Here is a 6,313-nt window from a genome sequence, read left to right as displayed (position 1 = left end):
ATAACGCCACGGACACACCTGCCGGTGGTCGTTACTCCTGGCGGGATTTAGATTGGTCCCACAAATCAATACTAGTCTTTTCTGCACACTTTGTCCTCACTCGTACGCACCCGGGAGCAATTTCCCGGCCGGTCAACCATCCTGAAATTACTCCAAGCGAAGCATGCTTAACTTTGGAGTTTTGTTTGAATGGGCTTCCGAAAAAGAATGAATTCCTTATTGATATGAGTAGTCTATCATCCCTATTAAGCAAGGCTACCACAGCGCCCCTATGTCTAGCTTATAGCGAGACGTAGGGAAGCCTCGCGTCTAGCAGCGCGCATAATGGGCAGGCCCAGCAGGGACAACAGGCCTTTATCTTTTTTCTTTTGCTTCTGGCTTCACTTTTCGCTTTTTCTTATATTTTGAAATTCTCTGAATGTATCTGTTATTAAAATTAATTTACAGCAGATTGGATTTTTTTAATCTTGTATTTATTTTTTAATGGGTATACAAAAATGTTCCTAATGTATATCAAATTGTTCAATGTGTATGAAAAAATGTAGACATCAAAGGTTATATATGAAAAAAGAGACTATCACGTATTTGAGAAATGTTAGTCATGTATATAAAAACGTACAATATGTACGAAAAAGTAGACATAAATATATAAGTTATTAAAAATGTAAACACTGTATTTAAAAAAAGGTTAAATGTGTGCGATAAAATGTTCCTGATATATACGTGAAATCTAAAATGTTATGAAAGCATTAGACAAAAAATATAATTCTAAAATGTGTTAATGATGTATTTGGCAAATGTTAAACGTGTATGAGAAAATGTTGCTGATGCATAAAAAAAGTACAAATGTGTATGGAAAAAGTTGACATAAAAATATATGTTTGAAATAATGTTAATGATGTATTTAAAAAATGCTCATACAATTTACAAAAAATGTTTATTACCATAAAAATGTACATCATGTATTTGCAAAAATGTTGACCATTTATTCAAAAAGGTTCCCAAAACATGTATTAATAGAAAATATACGTCATGTATTCAAAAAAATGTTTCATGTGTACAGTTAAAATGTTAATCCTATATTTTAAAAAATGCATGCACTGCTTCGAAAATATGTTATTACCATAAAATTGTTCATTGTCTATTTGAAAAAGTGCTGACCATGTATTCGAAAAAGTGCTCATAACATATGTTTAAGAAAAAGTATACATCATGTATTTGTGTACAACGTGTATCAAAAAATTGTTTCACATGTATACTTTAGATATACACCGAGCATTGAAAATATTAGACATGTGCTCAAGAATGATTGTTTATGAAAACCGACACATAAACATAAAGTAAACGGTAGCATAACGAAGGAATAAAAGAAAAACATGGGAAGAAACAAGATATAATAATAGACGTAGAAAAAGAAAAATAAAAAAACTGTAGAAAAGTAGTGCAAAAAAGAAAAGGAAGCAAAAGAAAACAAGAAATATCTGAGAAAACCAAGAAAGAAACAAAAAAATGAAAAAAAGAAAGAAAAGTAAAAACAAGTGAAAACCAAGAAATAATCGAAGAAAACCATAAAAAAATAGAGAAAGACAAAAATCAAAGAAAAATAGTGAAGAAACAAAGAAAACGGGTAAGAACCATGAAAAAACAAATGAAACCGATGAAAAAATATAGAAAAACACAAAACCAAAGAAGACCGTGAAGAAACAAAGAAAACCATAAAGAAAAATATAATCATACTTCATAGAGTGTATCCTCTCATCTGATATATTATGATGTAACAATTGTACATGGATCCACCATAAAAGTAATGAAAATTACAACCAGACCCGTTAACATCTAGCGACGACTACAAGGACCGTAGCAAGACAAAGGTGAGCCGCCGACCCGCCGTCATCACTCCTCTGGAATCGGTTATTGTAATTGAAAGTTAAAAAGTCGGCGTGCTAAGACCCCAAAGGCTAGCACACTAGAGAAACAACTGTCGCTGACTAAGAAAAATGTAGATTGGAAGGACGGCACATGCAAGCACACCAACAACCATGAGCGCCCGCCAAATCCAGATGGATCTGCTGGAGGCCCACATTGATGTATGGATCCAAAAAGCTGGAGTGTGTCTTAACTATTGTGATGAAAACTGGAAATAACTGAGGACATTTTGGACATAGATAGCAAAATTTACCAAGTAAATAAATAAAATCCAAATGAAACCAACTCAAAGTAATACATTTCAGCATGAGTATCACATTACATATAAGAAGATTTTGCCTCAGGCTGCAGATCATATCTTGCAAGCAAAAGCTTGGAAGTAATTAGAAGATGATTTTGCAGTACATGTGATTACTGATTACAAAACAAGTTATTACCGTTGTGAAGGAAAAGCAGATTTGACCATAGTAGAACAACAAAAACTAACTGAAATGATGAATATACAGCACAAGAAAATAACAACGGGAGGACCAGCCATGACTATAAGGCATAGTTAAACCTTTTTATGAGCTAATAACGTATAGTTAAACAATGAAAATATATTATAGAGCAGGTGCGCCCTGGCCCGCTTATCTGGTGCGTACATACACCTCGCGATATGTGCCAGCCACGACCGTAAGATCGCCAGGCCACGGTTGTATCGATTGGGTTAGTAGGTCCTTTGTCTGTGATCTGCCTACTACATAGCATAGAGTACTGTTTAGAGCATCTCCAACAGGCGCCTAAAAAAAGCTCCGCGCACTAAAATTTTATTTTTTTGGGCGCCATACAGCTCCAGCAGATGCTGTGGCGCTAAAAGTTTTTGGACGCGCATTGAAAAACTCTATCGCGCGCAGCATATTTTGGGCTCCCGATTGCGCGCGCTTCACAATTTGCACTGTGTGCTTTTTGTGCGCGCGTTTTTTGGCGTCTGCAAAAACGATATTGGTCCCGGCGCACTAAAAATGCTAAAGTGACGCGCTATAACTTTTATTGGGCGCCAGATTTTTATGCGGCCATTGTAGATGCTCTTAGCTAGAAACGAGGACAAACAGCTATCTCTCTCATTGGCTGTTGAGCCGGCCAGCAGTACCATATATGGGTCAAGCCATCTCCATTGCTGTGTTAGTCCTCGCAATGACCATCGTAGTACTCAATACCATGCACCTACTCAGCTTGTCACCCATCCACCTCCTCCTTGTCGGCATTCTTCCCGCCGTCGTGGCCGCGGCGTACCTCATGAACCGCCCCCGCACCGTGTACCTCGTCGATTACGCCTGCTTCCTCCCAAGTCCCAGCTGGCGTTTCCCCATCTCCACCATCGTGGAGCACGTCCAGCTCATGCCCTTCTTTGACGACCCCAGCGTCCGCTTCATGGCGCGCATGCTCGACCGCAGCGGCAGCGGCATCGGCAACGAGACCAGCCCGCCCCTCGCGCAGCACCACATTCCACCGCGCATCAACCTCAAGGACTGCCGCGCCGAGGCGAAGCAGGTCATCTTCTCCGCGATCGACGACCTGTTTGCCAAGACGGGCATTGCCCCAGACACGGTCGAGGTCGTCGTCATCAACTGCGGCGTGTTCGCCCCGGAGCCGTCCCTTGCGGACATGATCGTGCGCAGGTACGGGCTCCGAAGCGACGTCTGCAGCGTGAACCTGTCCGGGATGGGGTGCAGCGCGGGCGTGATCTCAGCAGGGCTAGCGGCCGGGGTGCTGCGGGCAATGCCTGGCAGCTGCGGCGGGCGCTCCCTGGTGGTGTCCACGGATACCATCACGCCCAACTTCTACGTGGGCAAAGAGCGCGCCATGCAGCTCTCCAACGTGCTGTTCCGTGTGGCCGGTCCCGCGGCGCTGCTGTCGACGGCGGCCGAGGACAAGGCCATGGCATGGTTCCGGCTGGCACACCTGGTGCGGACCACCACGGCGGCGCGGATGAGGGCGCCTCCTACGGGTGCATCTTTCAGGAGGAGGACGGCGAGGGCAACGTGGGCGTCAATCTATCCAAGGACCTTGTGTCCGTCGCCGGCAACGCCCTGAATCGCCTCCGCGCACCTTGGTTATCAATTTTGTGTGCGCGTGTTCATCGTGTGATTTGATGTGAATCGATCCTGTGGCGAATTTCCAACAATTGATATCAGAGCAAGGTTTGAGTGAAGCTGCGCTTGCCCCGGGGTGGCGACCCTGCTAGCGCCTCGGGGCGGGCAATACAGTCGCTGGTGTAGCGATGAGGAGGAATGGGCGATATAGTCGCTGGGATGCAGCGACGAGGAGGAGCATGCAACTGTCGTTGGAGCGGCGACAGGGAGGATCGGGCAATTTTTGTTCGGCGGAGCGGCGACAAGAAGGCAGCGAGGACGCTCTCGCAAGCGAGGCGACGGATGATTGTCGTTCGACAAAACGACCTGGAGGAGGTTGACGGGAGCGGTAGTGCCGAGGTGCGGTGCTAGAAGATCTCGTCAAGATCGTCGTTCGGGGGGAGCGAGGAAGAGGCGACAAAGTTGTGAGCCGTCGTCAAGGTTTGAACATGAGTTCTCGTAAGGTGCGTCCAAGAACTCGGGGGTGTGAGTCTTCTGCTGCAGTTGAGATGCGTCACTGGCGAAGAAGAATTGAGAGCGAGTGCGGATGGAAAAAAGGAATTGTGCCTTGCGTTCCCGTTCGTGGTTGTGGAGTTCCGGCGAGTTCATATACGGTGGAGATGAGTTGCACGTATATGGCGAGTTGTGTTGCCCTGGACATGAGGCGTCGTTTGGTAAGTTGTGTCACCAATGAGAACGAGAAAGTGAAGATGTGGCGGGTGAAAAGATGTGTCTTCCCGTGTGCAAGCAACCTACAAGAAGATGGAGATCAACGTGAAGATGTACGCGCACCAGTTAAGTTGAGTTCCTGCATGAGGCGCATGTAGCATGCTAAGATGTGACAGCGTGGCTGGTAGTCTGGGTAATCGTTGATTAAATTCTATGAGTCGGTATGCAAACGAAGTTGCGGTGACGATGAAGTGGTGGCCATTGTTGCATGAAGAGAGAAGTTGTGATTTGATAAGTCATATCACCGGACGCAGCCGACATGACAAGATGAATAAAGAATCGTCTGCATGTTTCGTCGAGTGAAGAGTCAGATGTTTGTATTAGGGGGTAATTGTTGGAATAATCCAAACATAGATGAGTTAGTGGATGTACTATGTGCGTTGGATGCATGGCAAAGTTATATCCGGTTAGGATTATCATTATTGTAATCAGCGTGACCGTGTAATTAGATTAGGAAAGTTATCTAGTTGAGTCCGGCTAAGAGTTGTACTTGGCTGATTACGTGTGTTGCCGTGTATGTCCGTGTTAGTTTTAGGAAGCCGATAACTGCCACACGTGTAGTGTGGAGGGCAACCCGCCCGCACGCATCGTGTGGCATGGACGGGAACCGCCCCGCACGACTCCGTCCGCGCGCACAAAAGCGCGCCCGCACGTCCGGTGCGTGGCAACCCCGTCCGCATTGCCTCGTCTGGGCCAGACGAGCCGCTGCCCGCACGACCCAGCCGTTCCCGGCCTCCGATCCGTCCCCTCTCTCGTCTGCGCCCTCGCCCCCCGCCTGTCGAACCCCAACCTCCGTCGCCGGCCATCTCTGGTTGCCATGGCAACCAGGGAGGATCTGTAGGGCGCTCCCACCGCAAACCACACCCCTTATCTCCCCCCACCCCATCCCACCCCCCAACCCCCACTCCAACAACGCCCTCCAGAGACGACCAGCTAAAAGCAGGTGAATCTCCCGATCTCCCTACTGTTTCTCATCCTCCTTCTGGGCAGAAAATTGCAAAATTACCAACGAAGTTGGCAACTAGATCCATCCTACAGGGTTAAAACACTACATACGTTGTGTGACTTCGCAGTTGCCAAGCAGAATACACTAGATCTGCCATGTAGTACGCTAGAGATAACCGTGAGTTCTCAGTAGGTTGATGCTCCTAGTTGGTGAATGAATGGATGTGCAGGAATCCATAAAAAGGGAGAGAGAATTGATAAATTTGGAATAATGGGGGGTGTGAAAATTAATTGCCATTGGTGTATAACGTCAGTTGCCACCTGTCATTGTCGTCAACTGCCACCATGTCAACTTATTGCTTGCCATCCTATTGTAGAGCCTGATGCCATCGAATCAAACGGATAGCTAGCACCAGATTTTAGAAAAGGATAGTGGATGTGCATGTCCTACTAGCCATGATATGTTGGTTGCCAACGCATGAAAATGTGATAGCACTGACGTGTTAACTTCTACATGCAAGCAGCACAATGATAAAAAAAATTTGGATTGTTGATGCCTTCTTGTTCATCCAGTGATTGAGAGCACATCAGAACAGAAG

The 6,313-nt window shown here is 45.8% G+C and overlaps 1 pseudogene; it reads left to right on the top strand.

The window, feature by feature from the left end:
• Positions 1–3,085: 3,085 nt before the first annotated feature.
• Positions 3,086–4,061, top strand: LOC125532574 (annotated as a pseudogene).
• The last annotated feature ends 2,252 nt before the right edge of the window (positions 4,062–6,313 follow it).

This window comes from Triticum urartu, chromosome 1 (genome assembly GCF_003073215.2).
Source record: "Triticum urartu cultivar G1812 chromosome 1, Tu2.1, whole genome shotgun sequence".
In the NCBI taxonomy this organism is placed as follows: Eukaryota; Viridiplantae; Streptophyta; class Magnoliopsida; order Poales; family Poaceae; genus Triticum; species Triticum urartu.
The sequence above is the reverse complement of the archived record's forward strand: the minus strand, read 5'-3'. Positions and strand labels throughout refer to the sequence as shown.